This window comes from Ochotona curzoniae, unplaced genomic scaffold, assembly GCF_017591425.1.
Source record: "Ochotona curzoniae isolate NIBS_2020 unplaced genomic scaffold, NIBS_Ocur_1.0 contig_430, whole genome shotgun sequence".
Classification (NCBI taxonomy): domain Eukaryota; kingdom Metazoa; phylum Chordata; class Mammalia; order Lagomorpha; family Ochotonidae; genus Ochotona; species Ochotona curzoniae.
In genome coordinates, this window is record NW_024466219.1 from 18,769,627 (window position 1) to 18,781,824 (window position 12,198).

Sequence of the window (12,198 nt, forward strand, 5' to 3'; positions counted from 1 at the left end):
AACCCTCGCTCTGGCCCCAAATGGAAGGGATGCCAGCTGCAATGATCTCACCTCTCAGCCCAAATGCCTCGACCACTAGGAGCAAACTCTGGTTTCTGAGAGTTAGGCTGGAACTCTGCACAACTGCACAAGTACTTCCCTCCTAACACAGCTGGCGGGTCACCTGTGGTCACAAGGGAAGCCAAAGTCTGTCACCTTAACTGTATGCAGAAATATGAGCTTGCACATTGGGTTGCACCAAATTAATCTTTTCAAGATTGTCCAGAAAATTAATCTGGGTTCTCAGGGCTCTTAGCAGGCAGTTCGAGAGGTTTCTAGCTTACCCACAATGGGTCTGGTATCTGGCAGGATTTTCAAAAATTGCAGAAACATGTTACATGATTATGCAGCATTGGCAGTACAAGACCTCTCCCCACACTGGCCAGAAAGCTCAAGAAGTTTAGACTGAGGCCAACATTGTGATAGGGGGCTTTAAGCCACGGCTTGCAGTACCAGCAACCCATATCGAGTACAGGTTCAAGTCCTAGCTGCTCTACTTCCCAGCCAGCTCCCTGCTAATGAGCCTGGAAAGGCAGTGGAAGATGACTCAAGTACTTGGATCCCTACTAACTCTGTGGAGGTCCAGATGGAGTTCCAGGCTCTTGACTTAGACCTGACCCAGCCTTGGCTGTTGCAGCCATTTGGGCAGTGAGCAGCACACTGGAGGTATCTTTCTCTCTCCCCAACCCCTATCTCTCTCCTTGTCACACTGCCTTTCCAATAAATAAGCCTTCCTTATAATGGATTTTAGATTATATACACTGATGATATGAGCAAGTGATTGTAAAATTTCTCTGCCAATCACAATCTATCTTTAATGCTCTCTGTTGGTCCTGCCCTAGATTCTCTTGAATGACGATACCCATTTAGGTAGCCTGCATACACACAGGCTCGCGCACACACGCAGTCACGTGGGAGCAGCAGAGTAATTTAGTAGTGCTTACAGGGCAAAGGGTGCCCAGCCAGCAGAATGAGCCTGACCTATCCTCCTGGCGAGTCAGAGTCACCAGACGAACTGGTGGTGCCCTGACACAAGCTCCAAGACAACACTGCAATGAGGCCTCTGGAATGGGTGTCACTGCAGGAGAAGGAGAATTCCGTCTGGTGTCACAGAGCCAAGAGGTCACTAGAGGGGAGGTCAGGCTCTGGGTACAGGGTGAGGCTGAGACTGAAGCCCCGTCCAGACTCACCCACTTGAAACTATGGAAGGGCTGGGGAGATGGCTGTAAGGGTGTGAACTGAAGCGTTTGCTCCCCAAGAGATGTACTATTCCTGGTTCCAGCATGGTAGACCTGAAGCTGTGTATGACGAGCTGGGAGAACAGGGAAGAGCAGAGGAAGAGGTCTACTTCACCCTGTAGCATCCAGAGGCTCAGCATCTTTGAGAGGCTCAGCCAGGGCAGGAACAAATGAGCCTCTTGCTAATCGAATCACCTGGAAGCTCAGGGTCAGCAGGATTTCTCTAGATTTTAAAACACTCAATCCTTTTTAATTGAAGATTAAAGCAAAAGGCAGTTCTTAAGACTGATGACCCTTCAGGGATGGCATGGTGCGAAGTGTGAAGCAACAGCGAGTAGAGCTGGCATTTCTCATCAGAGTGCTAGCTCAAGTCTCCGCTGCTCTGCTTCTGATTCAGCTTCCTGCTAATATGCTTGAGAAAGCAGCAGAGGAGACCAGGCAGGAGACCAGAATGGCGTTTCTGGCTTCTGCCTGGCCTAGCCTCAGCCATGGCAGCCCTTTGTGGACTGCACCAACAAAAGGAACATCACTCTTTGTTTCTCTCTCTCTCTTTCCTCTGGCATGTCACTCCACTTATTTTTTTTTACTGTTTTTTTTTAAGCTTTTTATTTTCTTTATTGGAAAGTCAGATTTATAGAGAGAAGGAGAGACAGAGAGAAAGATTTTCTGTCTGATGGTTTATTCCCCAAAGGGCCGCAGTGGCCAGAGTTGAGCTGATTCGAAGCCAGGAGCCAGTAGCTTCCTTCGTATTTCCCATGTGGGTTCACGGTCCCAAGGCTTCAGACCATCATCAACTGCTTTCCCAGGCTACAAGCAGGAAGCTGGATGGAAGTGGGGCAGCCAGGATACAAACCAGCACCCATATAGGATCCTCTTCGTGCAAGGCAACGATTTAGACACTAGGTTACCGTACCAGGCCCATCACTCCACTTTCAAAATAAATATTTGAAAGGACTGATTACTCTTTTTTCTGTATATCACTTCTAAAATTCATTATTTTTTAATAATCTTTACATAGTTGGTTAGGGCAGAAAAGATCAAGGGCTACAGGAACGAGGATAAGACCATTGTTTCATTATTATTATTATTTTCTGTATTTGAAATAAGGGTAGAGAGAGAAAGGGAGAAGCCCTACCCAGCCTTCCACCCACCCCAGGTCCCCGATGTGGGGCATGCTCCGAGGCTCCTGCTCAAATGGTTTTGATAGTTCAGCAGTTCTGAATTGCTGTCAGTCTCGCCATTCCAAGCATGATGAAATCTCTCCAGAATCCACTGGCTGACATAGTCCACCTTAGAGTCTCTGTTGGCCCAGGTTTTCACTGCCAACACTTGGCTAGGGTAGTTGATTGATTTGTTCTGTCCTCCGTCCTCTGTTGTGGTACCAGATGTCCTCTGCAGACTCCAACGTACTGCCATAGCCTCCATGTGCACCTGGATATGCTGTCCACTACTCCTACGGAGCCTTCGAGGAGGCTCAGCTTTGACAGCTGCTCTCCATGGTCAGACCATGGAACCTGCAGTTGTCTTCCTGATTGGGTTTTTGAGATCAGCAGTTCAGTTAGAGGGATCCCCAGAGAAGCTTTGTCTGAGGTGATCCAAGACCTGATTCTTGTGTGCTTGCCAGTACAGGGTCCGGCACAGTCCATTGCCCCAATCAGCTGGTCATTGCAATTGCTGGATCAGTTCTGTTTCCAGCCCTGTCTTCCACACGAACCAATTGGTGTTGCAGTCCAGGCTGATTGTGCCCACCACACACTCTGCTCTCACACAAACCCAAGGAAGCTATAGCTTAGTCAGAACGACCCACAATAATCCCCACTAGGCTCACCCCCTGCCCTGGTTCCTGTGCTTGCCAGTTTGTATGGCAGACTGGTCCAATCTGTCCCACATCCCATTGAGCTCTCATACATGTCACTGGGCATTGAAGCCTAGTTCAACCCAACCAGCCCCACTATTCAGCCCACGCACATGGCAGGTGCCATGCTGTCTAGTCACCCCTGCCCCAGTCCTGCTTTCTAGTGGGAGTGATAATCCGATTGTGAGGTGCCCACTATTTCCCTACTGGGCCACTCCCACTCCCACAACATGCACTCTCCAGGTGGTTCTGCAGTTTAACTTGACAGAATTAGCCCCCTCATGTGCCAGTTGATGCTGTAGCAAAGCCCAACCAACCCTCATCCACTCTGATTTATGCTTGCACCAGTAGGAACAGTCAGCCCAGCCTGGCTTTTCCCTGATGTAGCTCACGCAAGGTCCATAGGTATTGTTGTCCTGCCTGGTCTGGTCTGCTCCCATCCCAACTCACTCTAGTGGGAGTGGCTGTCCAGCAGCGGAACCCTCCACATTCCCCCTACGTTTGTCCTCTCCCTCCCTGGTTGGGTGCTGTGGCCCAGTCTGCCATGGCCCCCCTCGCCTCAGCATTTGCCAGTGGGTGCCTTAGTCTGGCGCAGCCCAGCCTCAATTCCAGCTGACGCTGGTGAGGGTGACAGCCTAGCCCAGCCCAGCAGGCACCCAATCCCAGCTGGAATGTGTACTGGTATGTGTTGCGACCGAACCTGGCCAGACCCACATTCTCTTCTGCTGCTTGAATTCACCAATGGGTAATGTGAACTGGTTCAGCCTTGTCCATCCCCAACCTTTGCCAGTGGGTACCTTTCCCTAGAAGACTGATTATTCTTAAAACAATATACTCTACATAAACAAAACAATTTTACCTTCTCTTGGAGAGAAGGCTAGTATTTTCATTTAAATCAGAGATACACAATTCTCTTGCTTTCTTATCTTTTTGACTTTCCAGGCGTCTTCAGGTTTCGAGTATATTCCTGTGTGGTTGAAAAAGAATTTGTTTTCTTGGATCCCAGTGGATTATTTATACTGCCCTCATCTCTGTTTACTAAAACTCCTTGACCCAAATATATTCACCATCATGCAACCTCAGTGGTTAAAAGAACTATGGTTATAGTTACCTTTAAGCTGAAGAACAAAATTATCCATTTTTCTGACTCCAAAATCCCCAGCAATGCCTTCAGGCAATGCCAGAGGAGTTCTACGTTCACAGGGCTCATGATTTCACAGGGTTCCACTGTGGCATACTCCACGCATTGAGCTGCAGCTTTGCAGCTGGCTTTGTGTGATTTCCACTGGAGGCGTTAAAGGACATTTTAGGTACATGTTTTATTTCTTAAGCTTTTAGTTCTGGCCAGAATGAATGTATGGAGAAGAAACAAGAGGAAGGGCCCAGTGTGATAGCTAGTGACTAAAGTCCTTGCCTTGAACATGCCAGGATCCTGTATGGGCACCAGTTCTAATCCCAGTAGCCCTGCTTCCAATCCAACTCCCTGCATGTGGCCTGAGAAAGCAGTCAAAGACAGTCCAAAGCCTTGGGACCCTGCACCCATGTGGGAGACCTGGAAGAGGCGCCAGGCTCCAGGCTCCTGGCTTTGGATCAGCTCAGCTCTGGCCATGGCAGCCGCTTGGGGAGTGAATCATCAGAGGGAAAAGCTTCCTCTGTCTCTCCTCTTCTCTGTATGTATGCCTTTCCAATAAAAATAAATGAATCTTAAAAAAAAAAAAGAAACAAGAGGAAACAAACAAATATTCTCCCCCTTCCCCAAAAAGAAAATAGAAAATCCTGTTTGTGAAGAAAAATATGATAAATCAGAGAAAAAATTAATGTTTGGGGGAGCTTTACTATGCAATGAAGAAAAGCTGGATTCTAAATCAGGAGTAAATATTGCCCAAAGAACAAGACTGAACCATCACACCATCTGTGCCAGGTGCAGTTGGGTCAGTAGGTAAGGCTGGCATAGCAGGGCTACTCGGACAAATGACTTGATGACTGTCCACAGTGGGGGAACACTGATTGGGTTAACAGCCAGTGACAGATCCCGTTTTACTCAAGATTGTAGTTGGGAATTTAAGAAAGAATGATGTAGACCACAATCGGTCCCCTAAAGGTTCGTTTCTGTTTCCCTCAAAAGAAATAAAAATCTCATAAGTCATCACACAGATTGGTAGGTGGCACTCAGAAGGTCACGAGTCTCGTAGGCAAGACAGCACGTAAAGGATGAATCAGGAGAGAAGTGTATCCCACGGGGTAAGTCAGGCCGTCCCCCTGGATTAATCACCCTCCTTCCTGTCCTCTCAACATCTGGCTCATGATTTCATTAAAGACTTTATGGCATCACGATGTTGGGGGAAATCATCAACTTCTGTGATTGCTCTCTGTCTGGATTAGAGGCTCCCTGAGGCCAGGGGCGTGGCGTAGAAGTTCCCTGGCCCTCAGCGTGTGGCCAGAGGGTAGGGGTGCCTACTCTATGTCACTTGGCAAACAAGCTCCAAGTCCTACTCTACAGCGGGGGGCGCATGTGCAGTGGAAGAGTCGTTACACTGTGACTGAGATGTGATTAGAACTCACCTGAGGGCAGCCCGCTTGGTGCGAACCCCTTTCCTGAGAAGGATCAGTGAATGAATGAGGGGACAACACAGCTTCCCTCCACCTCTGATGACTGCTCCTTCTCCATCCCCTTCCTCTTTCTTCCTCATCTCCCCGGCTTCTGACTGGCAAGGCCCTACAGCTCCATTCCCAGGCTGTTCTGCATGATGTCATTTGGTGTGATTCAAGCGCTGGCCACTCCCAGATGTGCACAGGCATCCTGGCATCAGGGAGCTTTCCCTTACGCTCCAGATGTGCTCACCTGCCTGACAACCTCCTGGGCCCTTTCCACTTAGCTGTGCAACAGGAATCTCAAGTTTAGGACATGGAATGAATCACCTGGACAATTGCTGGGCAGATGGATGTGGGGCTGCTGAGCCCACGGGGATAAAAGGGGGGCACAACCGTTAAGAGCAATGAGGAGCTGGATCTCCGGGTTACCCACGTGGGTCCATCCTGTAGTAAGCCGATCCACACCTTGAACAGCAGGGTGAGTGTGGAGACCACTCATCGGCATTGACTGGTCACCGGGATTCACTGTAGCCTCCAGTGATGATGGTTGTGAGATGTGAGATCCCGTTCTCCAGAAATGTCAGCCAGTGGGAGGAGACATTTTGGTAAATGCATGGGAGTCTTCTATGTCTTGCTAAGAACCACAAGGAAGACTTACAGTCTTATCATCCACACCAAACATTACCATTTCTCTGAAGAACAAGTTGAATTGTGTCACCTCCTGCCTTGGGGTCTTCCAGGGCCTCTGACCTTTAAGAAGATGGGACCCAAATTTCTTTCAATTCCTTTTTTATTTATTTATTTATTTACTTTTATTGCAAAGTCAGATATATAGAGCGAGTAAGAGAGACAGAGAGGAAAATCTTCCAGCCGATGATTCACTCCCCAAGTGACTGATCCGAAGCCAGGAGCCAGAAGCTCCTCCTGGTTTCCCACGTGGGTGCAGGGTCCCAGGGCTTTGGGCCATCTTCGACTGCTTTCCCAGGCCACAGCCGGGGAGCTGGATGGGAAGCAGGGATGCTGGGACAGGAACCGGTGACCATATGGGATCCCGGTGTGTGTGTGCGAGGCTGCAAGGCAGGCGAGGACTTTAGCCGCTAGACCACCACAACAAGCTGTAATTCTTTGCATATCTTTAGCCCATGGCATTGTAGCTATTTTGTAAACACTTAGGGAAGGATCTTCAAGGAAAAGGTCTGAGGTTTGCACTATTTGAATTCTTTTTTTTTTTTTAAGATTTATTTATTTTTATTGGAAAGTCAGATTTACAGAGAGGAGGAGAGACAGAGAGGAAAATCCTTCATCCGATGATTTACTCCCCAACTGGCCGCAATGGCCAGAGCTGCGCCAATCTGAAGCCAGGAGGCAGAAGCTTTTTCCGTGTTTCCCACATGGATACAGGGACTCAAGGCTTTGGGCCATCCTCTACTGCTTACCCAGGCCACAAGCAGGGAGCTGGATGGGAAGCAGGGCTGCTGGGATTAGAACAGGTACCCATATGGGATCCTGGTGCGTGCGAGGCAAGGTCTTTAACCACTATGTTATCGCGCTGGGCCCACTATTTTAGTTCTTGATCCTTGTGTCATGCTTGGAACAAGGTAACTGCTTGGTTAATGTTTGATGAATTTATGGATGTTAGCACGCTAAGCCCTTGACAGGTGAAAAATGGGGTGTAGTTACACAAATATTCCACTAGAGGGAGAAGTATTAAACTTGATCATTTCTGACACAGCCTTTTTGGTTTTTTTGTTTTGTTTAAATATTTGTTTATTTTTATTGGAAAGGTAGATATAGAAAGAAGAGGAGAGACAGAAAGTAAGATCTTTCACCTGATGATTCACTCCCCAAAGGACCATAATAGCTGGAACTGAGCCAATCCAAAGCCAGGAGCCTCTTCCGGGTCTCCCATGTGAGTGCAGGGTCCCAAGTCTTTGGGTTATTCTCCATTGCTTTCCCAGGTCACAGACAGGAAGCTGGATGGGAAGTGGGGCCGCCAGGATTAGAACTGGCGCCTATATGCCATCCCAGCACTGCAAAGAGGAGGACTTTAGCTACTAGGCTACTGTACCAGGCTCCCGCCTTTTAATTTTGTTCTCAATCAGATTAATAAAAATCCTATATTTTCAGTATCAGGCTAGACTTAAGGTTGTTAGAGGCAACCAAAATGTTAAAAGGTCTATATATTAGAAGTGGGTTGAGTAAGTCAAAAGCAACTTGAACTGACACTCCCAGGCTTAGGCTGTGAGGGTCAGTGGGGTTTTTTGCAGGCACTGATAAGAGTAAGAGCCAGAGCCCACTGTCCACCGCAGCCAGGCTCAGGATGTAAGTAAGGGTCAGTGGCCCTGATGAGGGTAAAAATAGCCCCATGGTCTATAATTCACCTATTGCCTTGCATCTGTAACCCCTTAGCTTAGAACAGTTTTGTCTTGTCATGATGAATAGGGACTTGAGGCATTTCGCGGGCCTTTAGTTGATTGGAGTGTTTCATATTTGCTTTGAAATGATTGGAGTGTTTTTTGCGGGCGCGGGCTTTGCTGTAACGGCCAAACTGGCCTATAAGAATCTGGCTTGTCCCTAGCTCGGGGTCTTGCTTCATCCACCGGTCCTGCGTGTCCATGTGAGGAGCTTGACCCTGGCTAGCCAGCTCAATAAACTCTGCTTGCTGATTGCATCCACGTCTGGTTCTTTGCTATGCAACAGAGGGGCGATTTTGGACCCTAACAAGGTAAACCAAGTCCTGAAAATCCTAAGGGCACTTGTTCATTAAAGGTCACTGTATTCAGGATAGTTTACTAACAGGTCCTCGAGTAAGAGCAGGTCAGCAGGAGGGTAGGGCTATTTTACATTTCTATGTGGCAGTATGTTACATCTCTACACTGCACAGACTGAACCGCAAAGCTCTTTTTAAATTCTTAGACATAATCTCATTTTGTAAAATCTACTCCACCTAGAAACCTATTGCTCCATACCCAATAAATGCCATGGAATCTGGCAAGTGTGCAGCTTCCTAACTTCCTGCTGTCTGTACAACCCTCAAATCCTGAACCCCCACCCCAGTGTGTGTGCTTCAGGAAGTAGGCAGACAATGTGCAAAGCTTCAGATTGAGAATGTAAACCCTGCGTTCAGTACTGGTGTTCAAGGAATGTGACGGGCTCTGCTGTGATGGCTCAATGGCTAATCCCCCCACTGCAAGCACCAGGATCGCATATGGGCACAGCTCCCTACGTGTCATATGGGGCAGCAGTAAAGAATGGCTTAAAACCTCAGGACCATGTACCCATGTAACAGACCTGGAAGAAGCTCCTGGCTTCGGATCAGCTCAGCTCCAGCTGTTGTCACTATTGGGGGCAGGAACCAGCTGATGGAAGATCATTCTCTTCGTCTCTCCTCTATGCAAATCTGCCTTTCCAATAAAAATAACTCTTTTTTTAAAAAGTGTGTGAGTGTTCATGTAAGTGTGTGTGAAAGTCAGACACACAGAGAGGAAGATTTTCATCTGTTGATTCATTCCCCAAGCAGCCACAATAGCCAGAGCTGCGCAAATCCAAAGCTAGGAGCCTGGAGCTTCTTTTCCAGGCCTTCCACATAGGTGCAGGGTCGCAAGGCTTTGGGCCATCCTCAACTGCTTTCCCAGGCCGCAGACATGGAGCTGGATGGGAAGTGGGAAGTGGGGCTGCTGGGACAGGAACCGGCGCCCATCTGGGATCTCAGTGCATGTAAGGTAAGAACTTTAGCCACTAGGCTACTGCGTTGGGCCCAACAAGTTTTTTTTTTTTTTTTTTTAATGAATGCGATGGACAAATGCTAAGCCTGAAAGCCGATTCCTTCAGTTTAATGCCTTTGCTGTCATCGACCAGCCTGGCATTTGCCAGAAGGATTGTAATTGTATGGTTATTATCTATGCCCAGATGAAACCCAATTGGTATAGCATCTGGCATATACTAAGTGCACAGTAAAATGTTTTGAATGAATAGGCTGATCTCATTATTCTACAAGCGTAGTGAGAGCATTCTTAGTGAGATGCATGTTGTTACGTGTTTGGGGAAAGCTGGTCTAGGATGTGGGAGCCTGATTTAAGACCTTGGAGAACACACACACACACACACACACACACACGCCTTTCTTCCAAACTCCTTCCAAGCCAGAGATGAAGTGTCTCAACTCTCCCCCAGCAGAGTCATAACTTAGTTGGCACATGACTCTCTCTTCATTCCTCTGGGAATCACATGCTTTTGATATTACACAAATTCCACATCTCAATCCTTAGTATCTAAAACACACCCTTCAGCTGTGCCCCTCCCAGCTGTGACAGTCACCGGAGGACCCCCGCTCGCCCTCCCTGACTGTGAGGAAGGCATGTGTGTGAGCTGTGTGTTTCCGTGTCAGCGTGCAGGCACATTCTTGCCTAGTGGTCTTTCGTATTAGCTTTCAAAGGATTCGCATTCCAAAATCTGCAAGCATGAAAACATCCTTTTGCATAACTGTGTGAGTTTATAATGATGCTAAAAATAAAAAACAAAACATTGGGGGACAGGCCAGGTGGCTTAAAGGTTAGGCCAGATCCACATCAAAGGGCCAGCCTGAGTCCTAGGTACCCTGCTCAACCTAATTCAGAGTGGGTCAGGGACTGCGGGCGGATGACACGAGAACAAGGTGCCCTTGAGCTGGTGACTGCTGAAGCTGAGTAATCAGCAGGTGGCACTTCATGACACCAATTATTTTTGGTGTGTGTGTGCTTTTCTGTATTCTACACGCAACGTTCCATAGAGACATTTTTTCTTTAACATTATGAACAGAATCCCGAATGCCCTTAGCTATTCCTGTCCTAAGGGACGGCCATCCCTCTCCCCCTGTGAGATCAGCAGCCAGGCGTCTGCAGAAACTGCAAATGCCCTGAGAAGAGTAACTTACAGGCTTATTAGTATTTCTTAGTAAACTAATATAGATCACTCCTGGATCACCCTTAACTCTGAAAATACAAGTGTCCTTGAGGTAAGGTAAAAGAAATTCTTGCCTTCGGGGTGGAGGAGGAAGGGCCGAGGGAGGGCAGAAGAAAAGAAAGATCTCTGCCTGGCCCAGCCCTCCCAGCCTGGGGATGGCGGCCATTAGAGCAGTGACCCAGCACATGGGAGAGTCTCTCTCCCCCAATTCATAGCTCTTTCACAACAGAAGAGGCAGGAGAACAAGGTGGGGCAGAGGGGTGGAGGGAGAGGAAACGGGGGAGAAAGAGAAGAAACGAATACATTTTTATTACAACTTGTCCAGCACCTCCGTTCTCTGCATGCACACCTTCGTGTTGGTTGTTCTGAAAGAATGTTCACTGGGAGTGGGAAAAATGTTTAGCCACCTGGCTTCCAAGTTCAATCTCCACATCTTTGGGAGAAGAAAGGGGGCCGATTTTCTGTTGCTCAGGGAGTCCGGGATGAGGCTGCTGGAACAGGGCTACCCAGCGTCTTCCATGACCTGAGAACCCCACGGGTCTGCACACACACAGGCCCACAGGGATGTGGCAACTCAGAGGCAGCGTTACAAGTGCTCAAGAGTGTGGCTTGGCACAGAAGACGCCTAGCTGAACCCAGGGCACTGGTGGCCACTGGGGAGGGATGCCAGGGCCCGTAGAGCTGTGGTGGGAGGAGAAAATCATGGGTCTGTATGATTATAGCCGGGATATACTGTGCTCTGCGCCAGCTGGTAACATTTCACAAGTAGCCTTTTATTGACCCCAGGGACTGTACTCTTAATCTTGAAGATAGATGTCTGTTTTATGGGCCCCTGGCTGGGCCAGCCACTCAGCAACAACCGTGCTGTTTGCCTATGTCAGCCTGTCCTCCCTTCCCCACCCAGCTGCCCTGGAGCCTAATCGGGAGAGGTTGGTGAGGGTTGGTGTAGTGGCCATTTGGGGAGTGAACCAGCAGATCTTTGTCTCTCCTTTCTATAAAATCTGCCTTTCAGATAAGAATCAATATTTAAAAAATCAGTGAGTAGTGTTAGAATGGACAGGAATTGGTTCTAGGGTGTCCACGATAGCGCACAGTGGGGAGCATAGTCTGTACCCCACAGAGGTGCCCACAGAAGCAGGCCGCAGTTCTACTTTCTTTTTTTTATTTATTTATTTTTTTAAAGATTTATTTTTATTATTTTTTCATTGGAAAGGCGGATATACAGAGAGGAGAGACAGAGAGGAAGATCTTCCGTCCGATGATTCACTCCCCAAGTGAGCGCAACGGGCCGATGCTATGCTGATCCAAAGCCAGGAGCCTCTTCCGGGTCTCCCATGGGGGTACAGGGTCCCAAAGCTTTGGGCTGTCCTTGACTGCTTTCCCGGGCCACAGGCAGGGAGCTGGAAGGGAAGCGGGGCTGCTGGGATTAGAACCGGTGCCCATGTGGGATCCCGGGGGTGCAAGGCGAGGACCTTTAACCACTTGCGCCACCGCGCCGGGCCCCGCAGTTCTACTTTCAATATTTCCCCTGTG